This window comes from Natrix helvetica (assembly GCF_964273705.1).
Source record: "Natrix helvetica genome assembly, chromosome: 2".
In the NCBI taxonomy this organism is placed as follows: Eukaryota; Metazoa; Chordata; class Lepidosauria; order Squamata; family Natricidae; genus Natrix; species Natrix helvetica.
Window position 1 is genome coordinate 115,248,269 of NC_138552.1, and position 23,988 is coordinate 115,272,256.

Consider the following 23,988-nt stretch of genomic DNA (forward strand, 5'->3'; position numbering starts at 1 on the left):
TGCCAGCAATGTCACGATAGCCGCTGTGCTACTGCAAAAGAGTAAAGAAGGCCACCTCTTGCCATGCGTTGACATCTCCAAGAAACTCACTGCTATGGAAAGAAGGTGGGCCATTTGGGAGAAAGAGGCATTTGCGATCAGGTGGAGCATGCTTACCTGGAGACATCTCCTGAAAGGGGGGGGGAATATACGGTTCGAGGTATGGACTGATCATAAAAACCTCGAAGCTCCCCTTGCCCATTGGAAGTTATCCCCCAAACAAGTTCGTTGGGCCCAATATTTCCAAAGGTTCAAATTTGAAATTAAACACATCCACGCAGGAAAGAATTTGTTAGCAGATGCGCTGTTGAGAAAACCCCAGTTTGACAGTAAGAAGGAAGAAGTTGTCCACCCCATCATATCTCCTTCTCACCAAAAGGCAGCTCAAGTCACCACTCAAAGCCAAGATAAGCTGAAAACCGAACTGAAAGCGGCCCTCCGGACAGACCCATGGTTCAACAACAACAAGGATATCCTAACAATGAATGATGGCGTAGCCTGGAAGGGATCCAAACTGCATGTCCCTGCAGAGATGAGACTGCAAGTGCTACCGCGGAGTCATGATGCTAGGAGGTCATTTCAGATTCCTGAAAACTCTCCACCTTGCCAGGCGTCAATTTTGGTGGCCAAAGATGAGATTGGAGGTGGAAGATTATGTAAAAATCTGTGCTACTTGTGCCACGATGAAAACCCAGCCGGTAAAGCCCCCTGGACTACTACAACAAGTGGCCAGCCCTAGCCGACCATGGGAAGAGATAGCAATGGATTTCATCGTCGAGCTTCCAGACAGCAGCGGTAATAGAGTAATCTGGACAGTTATTGATTTGTTTTCCAAGCAAGCGCATTTTATCGCTTGTTCAGGCCTGCCATCCACAAAGAAATTAGCGAACATGTTTGTAAAACACATTATCACCTGCATGGGGTGCCAAAAAGGATCATTTCAGATCGTAGAGTTCAGTTCACCGCCAAGTTCTGGAGAGAATTCCTTAAATCGATCGGGTCCACACAGGGACTCAGCTCAGCATTTCATCCCAGCACAAATGGGGCAGCAGAGAGGGCCAATGCAATGGTGGAACAATACATTCGGTGTTATGTGGACTATCAGCAAGACAACTGGTCGGACTTGCTACCATTCGCCGAAGTAGCATATAATAATGCGGTCCACAGCAGTACTGGATTAACTCCTTTCCAGATTACCAGTGGCATGGAATTTGTTCCCATGCCTGAACTACCTAAAGAACCCCCCTCCTCCATGTCTCTGAATGAATGCTGGAGACACTAAAGAAGGGATGGGAAAATACGAAAAAGGCCCTAGCAGATGCGGCAGAAGCCTACAAGAAGCAAGCTCATAAACATCGCTCCCTCCAACCCCCCTTTCGAGTGGGGGACAAAGTTTTTGTGTCTACTAAATACATAAGATTAAGGATGCCTACTAAGAAATTAGGTCCAAAATTTCTAGGTCTTTTCCCAATAGAAAAGATAATTAACCCAGTTACAGTTTGACTCAGTCTACCCAGACTCCTAGGGAAAATTTACCCGGTATTCCATTGTAGCTTATTGAAGCTAGTAATGGGGTCTACCATAAGGCCATCCACCCAAGCTCCCCCTCCTCCTGTAGTGGTAGAAGGGGAAACACATTATGAGGTGAAAAAATCTTAGATTCCAGGCTGTATAGAGGTCGCTTACAATATTTAGTGCATTGGAAGGGGTACCCTTTGTCTGAAGCTACGTGGGTGAAAAGTTGGGATCTGAAAGCGGATAACTTAGTGAAACAATTCCCTGATAAGCCAAAGGGTCCCCCTGGGGGAGGCAGAGGTGGTTAATTGTGTATAGTAATTTCTACTTTTACTTCTTTTGCAGAAAACGTGTTTTTTTTAAGAGAGGCCGCCTGCAGAGGTTCCTTTAAGAATTTTTGGCCTGCCACACTTTCTTATTATTTTCCTATGCTGTTTCATTAGTATAGTAGTTGGGAGGGGGGAATAGAAAGGAGTAGATTTGTGAATGTTTTGTTGTCATTCTTTCTAGAAGCCCAAGGTCATCTTTTGTCTCTGCACCTCGACACCTGACCGGAAGCAGAGGGGTGGAGTTGTCAGAGTGGAAGAAGAAGATTGGACCATGTGATGGATTTATAGGTGTGGGCATAAGATCATGAACTTTCAACTGGGTAGAATTCCAGGAAGCAAATCAGAGTTGGAATTCTACAGATGTGCCAACAAACCTCTATTATTAAATTGGAACTTTAAGGATGATTCTGCCTTGGACTTTGATTTATTCATGCATGGTATTTGGAACGCTGAAATTTCCGACAGCAAGAAGGGGATACCTGGTTTCTAAACAAAAGTCTTTATGGTCTGAAACAGTCAGGTTTAATGTGGTACTTATGTCTTACTGACAAACTAAATTCAATGGGCTTTATTAAGTCTGAAACTGATGAGTGCGTGTTCACAAAAAGATCCAACAATGCATATGAGATAATTTTTGTTTATGTTGATGATATTATTTATATTGGTCCAAATAAGAAAATGAGTGAGATTTTTGCTAAAGGTTTGCAGAGATACTTCACATTGAAATCTTTAGGTCATATTAGCACTTACTTAGGTGTTCAGATTGACAAAACACAGAAGAGGTTTAGTCTTTCACAAGAGGAGAAAATTGACCACATTTTGCATTATTGCAACATGAAGGATGCTAACACAACAAAGACACCCATGCAAACAGATTTCCACAACTTGACACATGAATCAAGTCCTGAATTCGAGGATCAAACACTTTATCGTTCAGTCATTGGGTCACTGTTGTACATTAGTAGTTGGACCAGACCCGACATTGCACTTAGTGTTAATCTTTTATCACGACACGTAGGTAAGGCAAAACAATTTCATTGGGCATGCATTAAGAAGTTGTTGAAATACCTGAAGCACACTAAACACATGAAGTTATTGCTAGAAGCAACACACACTGATCATGCAAGGTTATGTTGCTATGCAGATTCTGTTTGGGCAAGTGATAAGAAGTCACGCAAAAGCACTTCTGGTTACATGATGTTCCTAAATGGTTGTCCTGTTTACTGGCAAGTGAGAAAACAGAATTTTGTTTCTTGTTCATCTACTGAAGTTGAATATGCTTGTGTTTCAGATGCATGTAATTCTCTAACATGGTTTGATGCTTTGATCACAGATATTTGGACACGTCCGATTCGACCAATCACCGTGATGGAAGATAATGAATCGGTGGTTTATATTTCTGAGTCACATTTCACAGGTTCTAGGTCCAGATGCATTGACATTCGTTATCAAAACACAAAGCAATTAGTTAAACAAGGTTTTGTTAAATTGCAATATGTATCTACACATGATCAAATTGCTGATATGCTCAACAAACCGCTTCCAGCAGCTCAACATGAGTATCTGCGGAAGAAGATGTGCCTTATTTGAAGTCATTCACCCAACTGGCAAAAGAAGGGGTGTCACTGCGTTTATTTGGTTTGCCAGCTTTGCCTACATTCTGTGCAGCAATGAACTGTCTTCTTATCAGCAATGATTTACTGTGCAGGTCATTACACATTACTTTTCCTTCCTTCCTTTTGTCTGTATGCAGGCAGACAAAGGAGCTCTGCCAAGATGTGATTAATTTAGTTAGTAAGTTTGTATTTTTACTTTATTTTCATTAAAAAAAAATTAGATTATCCCTCGGGTTTATTTTCGCTTACTTCAAAGTTATGTTTTCAAGGAATGCCAAGATTCACACCTAGTTAATTCAGGACGGAATTCACACCCTGACATGTCCATATATTTGGTTCTATTCCTATTTCTTGTATATTAGTACTTAGTTCTGGTGTCATCAATGCCATGTCTATCCTTGACCAGGATTGATGGCTATTTGAGTAGTATGTATATTGGTTTTTCTCCGGAATTCTTTCTCGCCATGTTGAGAATGAATGAATGTTCATTTCCTCCACCAGTTTAAAAAAAGACTTTGGTAAGGTTTTCCTTGCCTTTTTGTTTGTTTTACTGCTTCTGTAGTCTAGCTTTACATCTGTGATTGCATTAAAGTCTCCCATTAGACAAATGTTTTCATAGTCCAATTCTGCAATTTTCTCCTGGAGTTTCCCATAAAAGTCTACTTGCTTATTGTTTGGTGCATATATTACTGTCAAGTGTATCTGTTTGTGGTTTATTGTTACTTCCATCATTAATATTCTCCTTTCTTCATCTGTATAGATAAGTTTAACTTTTATTGTTTCTTTGATGTATAAGACCATCACCCCTTTTCTTTCGTTGTGGCAGTGAAAAATATAGTTTCCCAATTTTGGGGTACTCTAAGAGTTTATTATACTGTCTTTTGACGTGTACTTCTTGTAAGCAAATTATGTCTAAGTCCTTTTTTTTTGCAGTTTCATAAAGAATCTTCTCTTCATGGGAGAATTTAATCCTTTTATGTTAATCAATAGTAAGTTTGTTTCTTCTTTCATTATGTCACTTGTAAGTGGACTTTGCTGTTCTATGTGCTCTTGTTTCTCTCTGCTCCTTTGTTTTTACTCCTTCTCATTCTGCTCCTCTCTTTTGTTCAACTTCACTTCCTTCTTGTTGCTTAGTTGTAGTTTCATCTGTCATTAATTCCTCTTGTCTTCTATTTTCAATGTTCCTCATTTCTTGTTTGTTGCTCCTGTGGCTTAAAGTAATAGTAGTAGAATTCACATGCACTATCTAGAGCAGTGATGGCGAACCTTTTTTGGCTCGCGTGCCACAAGTGGGGGGAGTGCAGGGGGGTTGTGTGCGTGCGTGCTGCACCCATAATGCAATGCGCGACCCCCCCCATTGCGCATGCGTGCACAAAAGGCGTGACCCCCCATTTTTACATGCTTTTTTCGCCCTCCCCAGGCTCCAGAGGCTTTATAGGAGCCTGGGGAGGGCGAAAAGAGCCCCCCGCCCCCCCGGAGGCCCTCCGGAGGCTTCATAGACCATCTGGAGGCTTCCCCAAAGCCTTCTGAATGCTTAAAACAACCATCCGAGCAAACCGGAAGTCACTTCCGGTTTGCTCGGAGGGTCGTTTTGAGTGCTCCGAAGGCGTCAGGGAAGCCTCCGGACGGTCCCTGAAGCCTTTGGAGCGCTTAAAACGACCCTCTGGGGAGGGTGAAAAATGGCTTTTAAAAATGGTGAACTCAGCTGGCCAGCGCCTCGCGTGCCCTGACAAATGGCTCCGTGTGCCACCTGTGGCACGTGTGCCATAGGTTCGCCATCACTGATCTAGAGAGTCCAGTCTATGTCTTCTTTCGTTCCAGGTAACCAAAATTCTCTCTGGTATCAGCCATCTAAAGTTTACTTGGTATTTGATTAACCAGTAATGCTCTTTCTCCCACAATTTCCCCCTCCCTTTCAATCCTCAATTAATTTCACTGTCTTTTAACTTTAATTTTAACTCTAAATTCCACACAATTGTATCTAAAATGTCTAAGTAGTCTCTTCAACATCCCTATTAATTCACTTATTCTTCTTCTAAGAAATGATATTTCTAATTTGCAAGGCCCACAAAAAAAACAATAGTTGCACATTACCTCTATTCAGCAGTTCAAAAAATTACCACTTGCTGGAAGTTTCAAGTTAAATTCAAATTTCATGCTGTCCAACGTATTTATAATCTACAAAGAGTCAAATGCTCTCAAGGACAAGCCTCTATGTCTTCCCCATCTATTTCTAAGTATCCAGTTTAAGCAGTTTGCAAGTGTTAATTTCACAGGACAGCACTCAATTAAGTTTATCAGCTCAGTTCAGTTCCAAGGAACCCAAGCCTTTTTGTATTGCATCAGACTGTTCAATTGTTCAAGGTTTTCTCCCTTTGCTTGACAGTTCCACCAGCAGGTGGCGTCCTTACTCCATTTCTCCACTTTCACCTAAATCCACTTCAAACTTTCACTTCTGCAAAATTCATTTTCCAGGATTACAATGTATACTATATATCAAAGAGTATCTTAAGTATCCATGAAGCTGGCAAAATATCCACAAGCAAGCCACCTGGAACTCCAACTCGTTAAAGGTCTATTTTTACCAAGCACTTTCTTCTCCTTTGCTTGGATCTTTCAGCAGTTCATGTATTTAGTTGCCACTGTTCTAGAGGCCTGAATAAAGACCATAAATCTTGTTTTCAGAAATGTTAATTTATGGGGTAAATTCCTCAACAGGAGTTGGAAATTAAGAATAGTTCACCCAGATCACACACACTGTTTACCGCGCATCTCCTTTATTGCTCTTTCCTTGGAGCTGTCCCAACTTCGGTCCGGCCAGCTTAATGGCCATCTTCACCCCGGGTCAGGATTTGGATTTTTCTGGGATCAAACCGTGAGTTTGCAGGCTCCCTGTGATCGCCAAAACTGCCCCTCTGCCTCTGCCACCACTCCAAGGAGGCTTGGGTCCAATTGAATCTAATTGGACCTCCTGTCAGGTAGAATATGGCGTCTTAACACGGAGCTCTGTGAAAGTTCGCCATTCTTGCCATGATGTTAACTCCACCCCTCTCAATGCTTAAACTTTCTGACCCCACCCTTGAACAGTACAATCACATCATCAACACAATTTTTGACAAAATGTACAAGACGTAAATGTGGCTTCTGATGAGATCATGGTCTCCTTTGATATAGTATTCCTATTTACATCCATTTTCCCCCGTGCCCTCTAATTGGCATATGAAGAAATAGATCAAAAACTTGGAGAAGACTATAATTCAGATCAGAACAACCTAACCGGGACCCAAATCATGAAGGTACTCCAATACTTCCAACATACCTTCTTCACATACAAAAGGGAAATGTATGAGCAAATAAAAGGGAAACCCATGAGATCAGCAGTATCAAGAACCATTGCAGCACGAACTAGAACACCATGCATTTCAAAACTACACACTTAACTTTTGGTGCTGCTAAGTGGATAACATGTTTGTCATCATCAGAAAAAAAATAGACTGAAATACTTTCATATGCTACTGAACTCCATCTTTCCATGCATACAATTCACAATTGAGGAAGAAGCAGATAAACAATTACCATTTTTAGATGTACTCGTCAACAGGCAGAAAATGAAAGCCTAGAAACCATAGCTTGTCATAAGGCCACCAACACTCCATGCACTCTTAGTTTCAACAGTAACCATCCACTGTCACACAAAATGGGCTGCATCAGAACACTATATGGCAGAGTGAGAACCCACCGTAGTACCTAACAAGCTAAAAAACTGGAGAGAAGGTACCTAGATGAACAATTCAAGCATAATGGGTATCCACAAGCATTTATTACTAGATGCCTGCACTACATGCAAAGGAGAGAAAGGAAGAAAGAAGAAACAAAACCAACTATATGGCACACTCTGCCATATATCAAAAACATTTGAAAAGCAGCAGAACACAGTTTCTGAGATCTGTAAGTGGGCACTGGACACTACCCAGAGGCTACCATATTATGCATTGTAAAGATCATTTGGAGGTGGGAGATACTTCCAATGTAATCTACCAGCCCCCCTGCATGAATTATTCCTGTGACTATGTAGGACAAATGGGAAGGAAGTTAAACACCAGATTGCAAGCACACAAACAAGTGGTCAGATGAGATGCCCAGAACACATTGGTAGCCTCACACTGCAATAAACAAGGAGACACGTTTAATTTCCCTACTACTAAGATCGTTGGCCATGCAGGTACAAAGATAGCCAGGGAAATGATTGAAGGCTGGGAAATGGGCCCCTTGTCAGTTATCTGGAGTGCTGATTTACCACCAGCTTATCAAATACTTAGGAGCCAAAGGCATCAACACACCAATCATCCAAAAGGAAGGCACCATATAAATACGACTCACAGAAAAGGCAGAGCACATATTCCAGTAGAGAGAAGTTCCCTGAAGATGGGTTCCAGCATGAATACAAAAGTTGGAAAGAGTAAATCTCTGGTCCCAGTGACTGACCGAAATTCGATCTCACAAGAAAGGAACCTTCAATGGAATGTTTTAATATCATTTCACACTGTAGATTATAAGATGACAGAGGTTTGAAAAAAACATTTCTACATATATTTAAAATGCATACAAGAGAGGATGAATGTGTGTGTGTGTGTGTGGAAGTTTGGCTTAGCATGTTAAATGCTATTTTGCAAAAATGGACATTGACTTCTTTGATTAGAGAAAGATATTATCTACATTTATTGGTCATTGGAAGCCTCTTACGGACATTTTGCATAAAAATAAAAAATGTGATTTATGATTTTGATAATTAGACAGGCTAGCTTATAGAGGAAGAAAAGTAATTGATGAAACTTTAGAGAAAGGTTAAATATATGTTTGCAAAATATAAAAATATAAAATATATTTGCAATCTGCCCAGTGTCAATGGAATTCAGGGGAAGAGTTTGGGTTTGCTGAGAGAAGCATTCCAATATTAGGCCATTGCTTGAAAATATCAGCAATGTGCGGAAAACACCAAACTACTTTCTGAATGAAGAGGGCATGATTTTGGACAACTGCAGTAATAACATGATTGTGGATTTTAACTTGGTTCCCTGGTGGCTTCTGAACCATATGCAATATTTATTGTCTTTATCAATTCTCATCTTTGATTTCTGTATGACAGAAAAAGTATTGCCCTTTTCCACTTAACAGACAGGCTCATATACGGACACAGGAGGAGACAGGATCATGAGCTCTCACGTAAGCATACTCAGCTGCACACACCCCTGCGAGAAATTCCAAAGCTCATCAACTGAAAAATCCCCGTATTTGCTCTGTTTCCCTCTGCAGGGCCTCTCCTTTAGCCTGGTGTTCCTGTTCTCCTTCTCTGCCTGATGTCATGTGGCTGAGGGAGGCAGGAGGTTTCTGAAAACCCTTCAATGTGCATATACAACAGCTCTCTAGTTGAATTGTTGATTCCTTGTTATTTTTACTATGGTTGTTCTCAGTTCTTATTTTTTATGTATTTTTCAGTAAAGGGTTTTGAAATTGTGCTTGAAGAGAACATTCAAATAGAAAGTGGTAATATTTGCTTCTTTGCAAATCCCACTCAATGAGAGAGAATTAAGAGAAAAGAGTGTTAAAGCTGTAATTTACTAATTGGCAGGTTCTCACAGCATATAAATGACTTTTTTAAATAAGAGATGAGGATGAGGATGATTGTATCATTTATCCCCACATTATAGAGGAAAAGGGAATAATAATCTTTGGTTTAATTATTTTACTAACCCTCTCTATCTTTAATTTTTGTTCCTGGGAGACAGCATACCTCTCTAGATATATTGTCCAGTCTACAAATTGCTGATTTCATTCCTCTGAATAGTGAGTCTCCTATCACCAAAACACAGTTTTTTTTCCTTGAGGAAGTCCTTTTTCTCCCTGTCACTGGCATACTTGACAATGTCTCTTCGCCAGGTGTCTGGAATTGAAAACAATTGCAAACTGTCCTCAAAGGATAGAAATGGTAACATTAGAGAAGTGCCCTGAGATGAGCTATTATGTTAAGGCTTGAATTGTTTACCCACTTTTCTATTGCTTTTCCAACTTGGTGTAGAAGTATGAGAAAATTTGTCTTATAATTAGCATGTTTGTCCAGGAGATGGATTTAATAAACATAAACATATTTCTGTGCCATGGCTTTAACCTTATATAGCCAACCTTTTGGGACATGGCAACCATTGAACATAAATAGAAGTAATGCTCACAAGTGTAGCGGATAAGCACAGCCCAAATGGTCTTCTCTCCCCTTCACTGTTTTGTTTGTGTTTGTTGTCATTTGGTTCTCTTCAGACAGTATGACTAGAAGCATCTGGTCCTGGTAGCTAATCACTGGGACAGCAGAACCTGCTTCCAAAGAGGTGGGGCGGGGGGGGGGGGACTCACCCATCACATCAAGCCCTATCCTAGCTGACTTAGTGGACTGGATCCACAATATATAAGATGTGCTAGTTTTACAGTGCTATAAAATTCTTTTGAAAATACTTAAAATGTTATGAGAACAAATAAATGTTATCTTAAGATCAGCAGCATAAGTATTTCATTGAGAAGTGAATTCCAGATATGAGGCACTGCTGCAGACATCCAATTCCTGCCCAATAAGCTTCCCAGAGGCGAACAGAAAGTATCCTGGACTTGGAATTCAGAATGCAGGAAGGGAGCATGTTACCTAGGCAACCATTTAATGGTTATTATAGATTGTACTATTGGGAGGTTGGTATGAGGAAGGAGGAGCACAATGGAATTTGCATTATCCCTGTTGGGAAGAAATATGTTGTATTGCTTATTGCCACAGTCTCTCAGCCTCATGTCTCTCTTTATATATAGTACATATTGTAAATCTTCTCACATATGTGTACAAGAATTAGGAAAACAACACTGTTTTGCTGCATATTAGATTTTGGAGAAAATCTAAGTATACTGAAAAGTATTGTTGGGTCCAAATGATGTATTCAAAAAAAGTGTTGGTGTGCGTTGTATTGTATTTCACAGCAATTCATGGAAGCTTTCCCTGATTTTTTTTTCCATTTACAACTGGCTTCAGTTCTTGTAATTCACAGCCACCATGCCCAAAAGAAGGTTGATATAGTGAACCGAGATCACAAAAGCTGGCATTCAAATTTAATTGAACATTACTCTTACATTTCTGTTTGCTGTTCCATGCATTGTTAAACTTTGTAGGTCACGCAAAGTTTATATACTTATTTTTTACAAGTGTGGATAAGAAAAAAAATATTTGCCTAATAACTGAACTGAAACTTCTGAAACTTCACACTTCTGTAATACATGACTAGACCTTGAGAGTTATGTGCATTTTTCAGTGCAATGTGTACCCAAGGGACTATACTTTTCACACAATGTCATTCTGGTGCCAACTTTCCCAATACCTTTCAAATTCCAGCAATGTCACTGGCTAGACATCTTACCAAGCTATTCTACTTTATTTTGCTATGTTTCATTTTGCTGGCTTTCAGAGCTTCCCTACTAATCAATGTGCAACGTGCTTCTTTATCAACCCGAAACTTAGCCAAAGTTATCTACATGAAAGTGATGATGTATCACACATCATACAGTACATATCACATCTGTCATGTAGAACAGAAGTAGATTGGCCAAGTGGGAAAGATCAAAGTGACTTTCTCTGGGTTGCAGTGGTCAATCACATACACTTTAACAGTCAAGAACAAAACAATGGAGAACAAATGATTTGCAAGCAGCTTGACATCAAAGGGTCTTTAGCCACTCTTAAACATTGACTAATAGACCATTTTCTAGAATTCTCACAAAACTCATTGTTTCTACTAGGATGGTTTGTAGAACAACAGCTCCTTTTGAAATTCTCATGGTGTATATGAAATCATAATGATCCCAACAGACTTATTTGCTTCATACATTTTCTCCTCTTCTGTTGCAAGTATGATCAGGGTAATATTTTTAATGGATTTACAGCAGCTTTTCCCTATGGAGATTACACTATTGTAGAAAGTTATATAAGTAATCGTGAATTACTGCCTTGTCATGGTGAATGGGCTTGCGTAGCTCAATAAAGCTATGAGCTATGCTGTGCAGGGCCACCCAAGATAGACCCAAAAGCTTTGTCAGAGCTCTCATAGCAGAGAGCTCTGACAAAACGTGATCCACTGGAGAAGGAAATGGCAACCCACTCCAGGATCTTTACCATGAAAACCCCATGGACAGTACCAAAAGGCAAAAAGATATGACACTGGAAGATGAGCCCCTCAAGTTGGAAGGTGTCCAATATGCTACTAGGGAAGAGCAGAGGGCTAGTACTAGTAGTGCCAGAAAGAGTGAAGCGGCTGGGCCAAAGCTGAAAGGACGCTCAGCTGTGGATGTATCTGGTGGTGAAAGGAAAGTCCGGTGCTGTAAAGATCTATACTTCATAGGAATCTGGAATGTAAGATCCATCAATCAAAGCAATCTGGATGTGGTCAAACATGAGATGACAAGACTGAACATCGACATTTTAGGAATAAGTGAACTAAAATGGACAGGAATGGCTGAATTTAATTCAGATGACCATCAGGTATATTACTGAGGCAAGAATCCCCCAGAAGAAAAGAGTAGGAAAAGCAATACTGGGATACAATCCCCAAAATGACAGAATGATCTCACTTTGAATCCAAGGCAAACCATTCAACATCACAGTAATTCAAGTCTATGTCCCAACCACTGGAGCTGAAGAGGATGAAATTGACTGCTTCTATGAAGCCCTACAGCACCTTATAGAATTAACACCAAAAATGATGTCCTTTTGTGTTGGAAGACCTGAAAGATCAGGTTAGGGACAGATTGTCATGAATAAAATGTATTTATGTAGTGGCTAATATCAACAGCAACATAATAAACTCATTCATCACTAAGTAGGGATTTTTGATGTATAAAGGGATAGACCTATCTTGTAGTTCGGCTACAATAAGCTCACATACTTGTCTTTCACCACTCCAAATGTATTTATTATATACTTGTGTCATCACATAAGAGGGCACTCACACTGGTATGCTTAGATAGACTGCACTTAGTGATAATGATAAGGTTTTATAATAACTCCTATAAAGTTTATGTATCTGCTCAGAAGTTGAAAATGAGATAATTGCACTAATACTTGTGAAATACTCTAATCTAAACCATTTGTTTAGTGACCATTCAAAGTTAGAATGACATTGAAAAAAAATGATTTGCAACCAGTCCTCACATTTCTGGCCCTTCAGCACCAGTCATATGATTAAAATTCAGACACTTGGCAACTAACATATATCTATTTGTAACAGTTGTAGCATTTGGTCACGTGATCACCATTTGTAACAGTTCCAGTTGGCTTCTGACAAGCAAAGTCAATGAGGGAAGTCAGATTCACTTAATGATGATGATTCATCTTAACAACTGCTGTGATTCGTTTAACAAACATGGCAAATAAGGTCATAACATTTTATTCTCAATTGTGGTTGTAAATTGAGGACTACCTACATTTACCATCTTTGGAGGATGAATTTTATTTATTTACTAAACTTGTAAATTGCCTGATTCTGTTAATAACTTCTATAATCACAAACTATCCAGACCAATGTCACAGGCAATTGTGTGCTTCTTATTAAATAATAAAGACCACAAAATTTCTAGGTAAAGGTAATGGTTTCCCTCGCACATATGTAGGGGAGGTGCTCATCTCCATTTCAAAGCCAAAGAGCCAGCACTGTCCCAAGATGTCTCCATGGTCATGTGCTGTGGCCCAGCAGGAGCCGTTGAAGTTGCCACCAGACTCCGACAGCAAGGGTCCCTCTGAATCAGCTCAGGAGGATGTGGAGGACCCTGGACAGGGTTCCGACTCTGAGCAGGGCGCAGAGGGGCTGGTTGGCCACCAGGGGGCGCCTGAGGCATGGAGCAGTGGTGAAAGCCAAAGGAAGGGGGCTCCTGATGTCATGCCTTGGAGCAGTGGGGAGGAGTCACAGGACAGTGTGTCAGACATCAGCAGTGAGCTATTAGATGCTCGTTACCGGCATGCTACCCGGCGTAAGGAGCAATTGAGCAGGAGGTAATTGCTCTCAGCTGCTGATCATTAGACTCCTCTCCAGACTATAAAGGGACTGCTTGTGGATACACCCTTTGCAGGAATCAACTGATCATTGGAGTTGGAGAAGCTCAGATCTGTGTCGTACTTTGGCAGGCTGGATTGCTGCCAAAGGGTTTTACCTGGATTGCTGCCAATCTGTTCCCTGGACCTTGGCAGGCAGGAGTGCTGCTAAGGTGATTATCTGGAGCTTGGTAGCTGGATTGCTGCCAAGGGGTGTTGCTGTAGCTGGATTGCTGCCCAGAGTGCTATCTTGACCTTGGCAGGCTGAATTGCTGCCAAGGTGGAAACTGTATGTCAATAAACATCTGGAAGAGACTTTGTGTCGGAGTGACTTGGTATACCAGAGCGAGGGGGGGTCAGAACAGTCATGTGGCTAGCATGACTAAGCGCACGGAAAGCTGTTACCTTCCCACCAAAGGTGGTTCCTAGTTTTCTACTTGCATTTTTATATGCTTTTGAACTGCTAGGTTGGTGGAAGGTAGGACAAGTAATGGGAGCTCATTCTGTTACACAATTCTAGAGATTTGAACCACCAAACTCCCTACCTTTCTGATTGACAAGCTCAGCATCTTAACCACTGAGCCACCACATCCCATAAAATATTTAGAAAAGTATCCAAATTATCACTTGAAGCAGATAGCGGACCCTGCGAGACTATAGCCTGGAGGACACTGCCAGCCCCCCAACTGGTACAAGACCTAATAGGCAATGGCATGGCTATGCTTGCTTTTGTGACAGCATCAGCTCCAGCACCATAGCCAGTATCTACCCCAGCAGCCCAAGCACCAACACTGGCTTTGGCTGCACCGCCTAGGACAGGGGTCTGCAACCTTAAACACTCAAAGAACCATTTGGACCTGTTTCCCACAGAAAACACCTGGAGCTACAAAACCTGGGTGGGCATGGCCAACTCGTCACTCCCACCTAGTCACATGACCCCACAGCCATGCCTACCCAGGTTTTGTGATTCCCATTGTTTCTGTGGGAAATGGCTCTCTCTCTCCTATCCCATTTCTGCTTTTCTTTCTTTTTCCTCTCCTCTCCCTTTCTTTCTTCCTCTCCCCCTTCTCTCTCTCATTTGTTTCCCTCTTTCTCTCCCTCGATCATTTTCTCATTTCTTTTTCTCCTTTTCTCTCATTTCTCTCTTTCTCTCCCTCTCATTTCTGTTTTTCTTTTTCCTCTCCCTCTTTCATTCTTTCTCTCCCCTTTTCTCTCATTTGTTTCCCTCTCTCATTCTCTCCCTCCAGCCCTCTCATTTCTCTCTCCCTCTTCCTTTCTCTCCTCCTTCTCTCTCTCATTTGTTTCTCTCTTTCCTCTCTCTCATTCTCTCCCTCCACTATCTGTTTCAAGTGCAGGAAAGAAGGGCTCTGAGCCGCTGACTGCAGAGCCATGGATCACATCCCAAAGGCCACCCCAGGGACCACCAAGAAACCAGCGAAACCAACACTGAGAGCTAGGAAAACAGCCCCGGAGGGAGTGGAACTCATTGAGTGACCACCCCATCATTCCACAATGGTGTGAGAACTCCGACTACATCAGTCTGGGGCCCGGTGGGTAGTGCCATTGACATGGATGATGACCCCTTGGTAAGTCACTCTGATCCCAGTGATTATCCCCTTAGAACTGGTGGGGCATTTCTCCAGCTGTAATGGGAGCCTGGCTGCCCTCCACGACTTGGGCTTTACTAGATGTCTGGTCAGCCCCAGCTTAGTCAAAAAGTGCCAGTGGCTTTCTGCCAATTTTATGAGTCAATAGCAGCTCCTGATGATGTTCATCACCAAACCAGTCAATATGAGGATAGGGGCCCAGATAGAGATGCTAAGCTTTATCATAGCACCAGGCATGGAATGACCCAATGTGCTGGTTTTTGATATGGAACCCTTACGAAATCTGGAGGAGGCGGTTAAAAATTTGGCAAAAAGCACTCAGGGAGAACTGAAAAGAAGGCTGCCTGCACCACGGTGATGAGATGAAGTGGGAATGGGAGCAATTCAGGAATGCCTCAAAACTGGTCCCAAATGCCAAAGGAATACTGGGACATGGGATGTTTTTAGCGAGAAGAGCTCAGACACACTTTCCCCTCACTACCCGACAGACTGTTCCATAGAAATACTGTTGGGGACCAAACTACCTAAACCCAAGTTATACTCTATGTCCCCGAGGGAGCTTGAGGACTTCCGGACATTCATAAACAAAAAACTGAAGCAGGGTTCATACAGCCAGCTAGATCCCGGGTGACGACCCTGGTGCTTTTCAGAGAAAAGATGGTTGGACATTTTCCCCTGGGTGGTGATTACCAGGAGCTTAATACAATCTGCATCAAAAATGTTTATCCGCTACTTCTGATGAACTTGCTGGCCCACCTGGCCAAAGATGTGCACTAAACTAGTCCTGCAAGATGCTTATACCAGGTTAAAAGAAAGGAGGGGGATGACTGAAAATTGCCAGTATTTAACTGCCACTTGGGTTGCTTCCAATTTTGGGTACTCTCTTTTGGACTACAGGATGTCCCTGCCGTCTTCATGCAACCAATTAATGAGTGCTGCATGAATACCTCTATAAAGAAGTTCTAGTTTACATAGATATTTTAATTTACACCCAAACCAGGGCTGAACACATGAAACTGATGAGAGCCATATTAAAAAACTCACTCAGCTATATGCTAAACTGTCCAAGTGTTAATTCCACCATAGTAAAATTGACTTTTTGAGGTACCACATTTCCCTTGAGGGGATAGAGATGGACCCTGAAAAGATATGGGCAGTGCTGGAATGGGCTCCGCCCTGCATGAGGAACAACTTGGAGCTTTCTGCGGTTTGTCAAATTTTACCACCAATTCATCATATCATTTGCAGAGATAGCATTGCCAATAACTAACCTATTAAAGACCAAAGTGGAAGGGAAGTCCAAGCTTAGCCAACCACCCCTAAAATGGTCCATGGAGTGCCAAGCAGCATTTGAAAAACTTAAGCACCTATTTGTGGCTGAATCAGTATTAAAGCACTCCAATCCAAATGCCCCTTTTATTATTCAAGCAGATGCCATGGGGGCTGTATTGTTCTTACATATAGGTGAAGATCTGAGCAGGGAAAACCCCCAATTTCTGGGAATCTCTGTCACATTTTACCCCCAGGGGCATTTACCCCTGGAGAGCTTTCCTCTCCAGCCATGGGCCCCTGGGTTGGCTGGGAAACATCGCCTGGGCTGGACTGGCAGGAGGCTGGATCCCTGGCACGGCTGCTGCTCCCCCGGCTTGGTCAGCTGCTTGGTCAGTCATGGCTGGATCAGAGGTGACTACTCGGGATCCTTCAGCTGCTGGATCACCCACTCTTCTCCATTGGCATCTTAGTTCACCTCGGGCATTGAGGTTTTGCAGGGCTTCCATCACGAGGCGGTTGTTGTGCTGCTTCAAACGATCATCCATTAGTGGTTCCCCAATCAGTTCCTCCTGATTGGAAAGGGCTTCGAGTTTCTTTTTTCACCTGTGTTTGCAGCTGCCGGAGGTGAGGGTCACCCCACTGGTTCTTCCATCCCACCTGTCCCTTTTTCCTACGCCGACAGACCATCAAGGGTTCGTGGAACTTTCAGACAGCTTTGATGTGTTCTATGGGACATATGGAGCCAGTGTCGGGTTGGGTAGTTGTTGTGGTTTCTCCCCATCACTCGGCTTCCCCTTGTTCGCTGCTGTTTGGACACTGTTGCAGGGTCCCCTCAGTAGAGTATATATGGAAGAGAGAGAAAATTCCACTCCGGGTTGACCATTATTGCAGAGCCTGCTTTATGAAAGGACCTGCCTCACACACACCCCTTTCAAAAAAGTACACTCTTGAAAACCTGGTATTTCAAATGGAATCTTTTATTGAAAAGAAATGAAAGCAAATCAATATTGTAAGTAGGCTCTGGGGCCCTCAGACTATATAGTTTATGACAAAGGGACTTAGGAAGCCCTCCCAATGTGGATTCCCACCAATCCACAGATGTAAAGATGCCTCTCTGAGACAGAAATAAGCAGGAATAATCAAGGATCATGTTCTTGAGTTTCAAACCACATGCCCCCCCCCTCCCACTTTGCATCTTCCAGGGGGTGATGATTTTCTGGACTTCTGAGGTGCCAGGCAATGGTTATAAATCGGGTGAGAGGTTATATAAACATGCAAGGCAAGACATACAAAGGAGAAAGAACAAAATGCATCAACTCCAACTCCCCCATCTTCGTCCACCAAATAATGGCAGATACACGAATCTGACATCACCTCCTGTTTTCCAGGCACTAAATGTGGCAGCCCTCAAGCTCCAACAAAAAAGATGGCCATTTAATGGTGAGGACTGGTCAAGGGGAGGGCCAGGAAAATGGAAAAAATGTATCATTTTGGGTGGGAATCTTCAGATCTAGCCTTTCTTTCACTGCAATCACTTAACCTTAATCAAATAGTTAAAGGTTTTTCTTTCCTAAGCTCCTGAGCTGGGCTTGTCTGACACTAATTTTTAACAGGGTTCAATCATTCTTGCTTCATTTTACATTCTATTTTTTTAATTTTAGTTTATTATTTTTATATGCTATTTTCATATTTTATTGTATACCACCAGGAGTCCCTCTCTGAGGGAGATGGGGGATTCAAAAATGTGAAAAATAAATAAGGAACCAAATGTTGAATATTTATAAAGTGTTCTGATTAGTAATGACCCAGGAAAGATCAGAAGATAAGCTACTGGAAGTGAGAGTGAAGTAAAACCTCTGCTGGTCTAATAATTGGAAAATCAACTTTCCTCAAAGCAAGCCAATATAATGTTTTAGTTTTTTTCAAGACTCAAAAGTATAGGTGAATGATAACTATAGAAACACATTTTCCTCATGATAATCTGGGCAAACTGTATAACAGGAGTACAAAAAGTGAAGCCTGATCTCACATAACCCTGTTTGAGGTTCCAGTGAGATGGCTTCCCAAGTTTTGTTATTTTTAATTTGCAAACATGGATCCATTAAGATACCCATTTACCCTCATACATTTCTATACCACCAAGCCTCTTCCCCGGTTCACTTTGGATCATGTTCCCATCAGTTTAGGTTTTAATTTTAATTGTAAGCCACCCAGAGTTGCTTTGCTGAGATGGGCAGCATATAGATTTAATAAACTATGGAAATTTAGCATGCCTGTGATCAAGTTTTTTATTTAGCATGGCTGAGCTAAAAAATTTTTGAACCCGATATACAGAAATGGCTGTGCCCTTTAAATCCAGAGTTCATCAGACAGTGGGCCCTATGTAACTTATTTAATTAATTTTCATAGAGATGGAGGGGAAAAAGATCATTCAATATTTTTAACAAAACAGTTCCATTATTCCTAATATTGCACTAAGAAATGAGAAAGGATCCAACCTATAAACCACCAACGTATCTAAACTACATCAAATGAACTTTCCACATCATGACCACATGCCTGTGTTGAACTTCAGAGTGAACAATGGTAGTTTTGGATTGCTCATGAAGCGTATAACTAAAAGCTCCATTATCATTCCTTATTTTCATCCTTCCCCCTTGAGCTCATCAGTCCTGGCCTTCTAACTTATGTATCTGAATGATAACATGGAGCAGTCTGACTCTAATAATGCACAGAGGAAGCATACTGACTCTATATAAATCAGAGATACTTCCAAGCTAGAAAAGCCCATGAATGTGAATTGGTGTAAGAAAAGTCCATCTTATTAGAATAAGGTTTTGCACAATTGCTTGGATTCCAGATAAAATAGGAGTAAAATGTTTAACATTAAGAAGACCTGACAGTTACTTTACTGCATGCATAGTAACACAAACATGCAGAAGTGATGAAACCATAGCAGGATCAGCCAATTCACTGATCTGAACAATTACACTATTTTTTAAAAGAGAATATACTTCTTGTCACAATATAAATTATATAACAATATAGATTTAAATGGTCTTTCCAACAAAGTTTTGGAAATAATACTGTGTTTCCCCGAAAATAAGACATCCCCTGCTAATAAGCCCAATTGGGCTTTTCAGAGCATGCGCCATAATAAGCCCTCCCCTGAAAATAAGCTCACCCCAACTATTTAAGCACATGCGCAACCGGTCCCCACCATTACCACTGTACCACCTACTGATACAGCTTGCGGGGCAAAAAGAGGGTCCGCCGCAAAAACAATGGCAGGCAAAGCAAAGTGCTTCCACCCCCACCCTTCCTTCCCGTGCAAAAAGAGCCCGCCGCAAAAAGAGCGGCAGGCCAGCAATGCAATCACCCCCTCCCACCGGTTCCTTTTCACACAATAAAACACCGCCCACCCCACTCCAATGGTAAAGGCAGCCTGCCTGGTTCCTTTCCCTGCTGCCCCTTTAGCGAGGGACGGGCAGGTGGGGAGGGAGAAGCGAGGCACACCTCTTACCTTTCCAGGTCCGTTGCGTTCCTTGCCCTTTTGTCCAGTGAATCCCCTTGTAAAAAAAAAAAACCTCATGAGTTCAACTCACAAGGTTTTTTTACAAGGGGCTTCACTGGATGAAAGGGCGAGGAATGCAACGGACTCGGAAAGGTAAGAGGCACGCCTCGCAGCCCAACACTGCCCACCGCCCCAATGATAAAGGCAACCTGCCTGGTTCCCTTCCCTGCCGTCCCTTTAGCGAGGGGTGGCAGGTGGCGGGGGGGCGGAGAAGCGAGACGTGTCCTAGCGCTACCAGAGACTGACAGCTCTGCTGTGTTCCTTGCCCTTTCGTCCATTGAAGTCCCTTGTAAAAAAAACCTCACGAGTTGAACTCATGAGATTCTTTTTACAAGGGGATTCACTGGACAAAAGGGCAAGGAACGCAACGGACCTGGAAAGGTAAGAGGCGTGCCTCGCTTCTCCCCCCCCCCCACCTGCCACCCCTCGCTAAAGGGACGGCGGGGAAGGGAACCAGGCAGGCTGCCTTTACCATTGGGGCGAAGTGGGTGGTGTTGGGCCGCGGGGTGCACCTCTTACCTTTCCAGGTCCGTAACGGTCCTCGCCATTGTGTCCAGGGAAGCCCCTGGTTAAAAAAAAAACACTTCTCGCCACTTCAAGAAGTTTGATTGAACTCATGAGAAAGGTTTTTTTTTTTAACCAGCGGCTTCCCTGAACACAATGGCGAGGAACATGACGGACCTGGAAAGGTAAAAGGCGGACCTCGCTTCTCACCTGCCCCAGAAAATAATAAGCCCCTCCCTATAATAAGCCCAAGGCTATATTTCGTGGGGCAAAAGAAACACGGTATTATTCTAAATAATATCAGGCAAACAGAAAATCAAGGTTTACACTGACATTCTGTTGTTTCATTAGATGATGTTATCAGTTCTGTTTATCAGTTGCATTATAAAGCTCACAGGAGAGGCACACTGCACACTCAAATTAAAAATTATTTTTTTATTGAATAACTTCCATTTTATCTATACATTAACACTGCTGTCATTTTTCCAGTTCCGGACATTGTGCCATCGCGATTCATTACTTTTAGAACTGAAGAAACAAAATGTCAAGGAACACAATTCTTAAAAGGGGAGGAAGGAATGATGCTTGATTCTTCATAAAGCCTATAGAAATAAGTCAGAAAGAGAAATGGTCAGGACAATATAACAGATAACTAAGGGAAAACTTAAAAGGGAAATGAAAATATAAACATCACTAAAACCATCCAAGAAGTTGGCTTCTTCATTGGTGGCCAATAGAGACTCATCAATTAGTCTTGAAGATTATTCTTTAATATTGGGGGGAAAGGCACGAGATTATGAGCAAAAACTGATGTAAGAGCATGCTGCTGCCACTGCTTCCTAGTCCTGCATTACCTGGGCCTCAGTACAAAAACTGCAGTCTCTGGCCTGCTGACTATAGCATCAAAGAGTCCTGTGAAAATATTTAATAGAAAAGAAAAATGTGCATAAGTGATTTCAGAACAAATTAATATTATGTGTTTCCCTGACATTCCCATAGTTCTTCTCAGAAATTGACAACTGAAGCAAAATAGAATTCCAAGAGAAGCAGTTTGCTTGCAAGACCTTCGGAAGCACATGGCAAATATGCTCATCTCTTTAATACTGTGTTTCCCTGAAAATAAGACCCACCCCAAAAATAAGAACTAGCCTGATTTTTGGGGTGGGCCTAATATGAGCCCGACCCCAAAAATAAGCCCGGGGATGGGCAAGGCCCAGTGGTGGGTTTCTACTTGTTACGACTGGTTTGGCTGAACTGGTAGTGGTCTAGCGGCCTGGGTCACTGGAACCGACAATGACCAACACCTGCCACGCCCCTGAACCGGTTCCCCAGTCGCCGCCACCTTGTTTTTTAGTTCTGCACATGCATAGAATAATTTTAATTGAACTGTGTATGTGCGCGCAGCGAGCGCAAACCAGGAATAAAACCGGGCAGAACCCATCCTTGGCGTGGCCAGCACTTGTGTTGTGGCCACGGGCAAGCAGATGGTGGGAGGGAGCGGGCAGGCAGCCGTAATATAATGCACCCCAGAAAAGAAGCCAAAGTGCTTATTTTGGGGCCCAAAAGAAAATAAGTCCATGTCTTATTTTTGGGGAAACATGGTAATATCAAAATACACTCAGCACAGTGCTAACTTCTGCTGCCCATGTGTGGGATAAATGCTTCTATGTGAAATCTTTTCTTGAAGATTTTCCTTGAAATGAAACAGATAAAAATGAATTCATCTTAGAAAACATTCTCATTTCTTTAAATAATGACTTCCAAATTGATGATACGATCAGGAATCTAACATTTCAAGAATGTATTACATGTGAATGAATACTTTTATTATACATGAAATTATCTTGCTATGTAGATTAAGGAAAATATGATTGAAATGCATTGAATTTAAGATGTAAATGAAGCATGTCAGCAAACCTAACCACTTATGCATTATTTCCTGAACTGAGATCATTTCTGTAACCATAGCTGAATTAAAAAACCTGTTTGAAGTAATAGAATGCAGATTAAAAAAACACTCCATTCCACTGGTACATATTTTAAAAATCCAGCAGTTTTCACCCTTCTGTTTAATATGTGAAGTTAGATAAATATATATGTCTATTCACTTCAAGAGAAAGGAAGAGTAAAAAATTAGATAAGAACTTAGAAAAAAGCTCAAGAAATAAGGGCATGAAAATAAAAAGACAGGATGATTGAAAAAAAGAAATGTTTGATCATTTATTTAATTATACTGATAAACCATTTTTCTTCAACAATGGATCTGAATATAATATACATAATATATCTGGGTGATCCTCTAGCAGCTAGCCAAATACCAATCAGCCACTGACATTCTCTCTGAATGACTATTACATTTTTTTACATGTAGGTTTTAAAAAAATTAATAAAGGAAACTTGATGGACAGAAAACATGGATCTAATACCAAAGGAAAGAGAGAGCAAACATGATAGAAAAATGTAAGAGCAATGAGAAAGATCTACCTATATTATATATGTCGAGAACATCATCAAGTATTCAACTACATATCTATGACACTCACTTTACATATTTATATACAGATAGAGGGGTGTGTGTGTGTGTGTGTATATGTTACGGTGAAAGACCGAAATCTGGTGAATGTCGACATTCACCGGTGAAAGACCGAATATTTCATTACATTGTTTTACATTCGGACCTTCACCGGTGAATGTCGACATTCACATAGTCGCTTGGTGTATGTCTGAAAATACCCTTATCCTTATCCTCTCGATACCCTTACCCTAATCCCCTTACCCTAATACCTCGGCTCCTCGCTTCCTTTTAAGCGTCTTCTTAAGGATCGCAGGTTTTTTTTTAAAAAAACTCTGCGAATAGAAGACGCTTAAAAGGAAGCGAGGAGCCGAGGTATTAGGGTAAGGGGATTAGGGTAAGGGTGTCGAGAGGATAAGGGTAATCCTCTCGACACCCTTACCCTAATCCCCTTACCCTAATACCTCGGCTCCTCGCTTCCTTTTAAGCGTCTTCTTAAGGATCGCAGGTTTTAAAAAAAAAAACTCCGCGAATAGAAGACGCTTAAAAGGAAGCGAGGAGCCGAGGTATTAGGGTAAGGGGATTAGGGTAAGGGTGTCGAGAGGATAAGGGTAATCCTCTCGACACCCTTACCCTAATCCCCTTACCCTAATACCTCGGCTCCTCACTTCCTTTTAAGCATCTTCTTAAGGATCGCAGGTTTAAAAAAAAAAACTCTGCGATTTTCGGACATACACCAAGCGACTATGTGAATGTCGACATTCACCGGTGAAGGTCCGAATGTAAAACAATGTAATGAAATATTCGGTCTTTCACCGGTGAACGTCGACATTCACCAGATTTCGGTCTTTCACCGTAACATATACACACACACACGTACACAGACAGACACATTCTCTCTCTCACACACAC

At 41.7% G+C, this 23,988-nt stretch overlaps 1 protein-coding gene across 6 annotated transcripts in view; it reads right to left on the reverse strand.

The window, feature by feature from the left end:
• Nucleotides 1-20,979: 20,979 nt before the first annotated feature.
• The window catches only part of RIMKLB (ribosomal modification protein rimK like family member B), an 83,551-nt gene continuing 80,542 nt past the window's right edge, over nucleotides 20,980-23,988 (reverse strand). For 5 of the 6 annotated variants that reach the window (XM_081941805.1, XM_081941809.1, XM_081941807.1 and 2 more), the window contains 2 exons: nucleotides 21,419-21,476; nucleotides 20,980-21,166 (listed from right to left, as the gene is read on the reverse strand). The gene's annotated coding sequence lies outside the window, so the exon portion shown is untranslated. Of the gene's footprint in view, nucleotides 21,477-23,988 lie in introns of all 6 variants that reach the window. The other variant, XM_081941808.1, reaches the window with a different exon arrangement.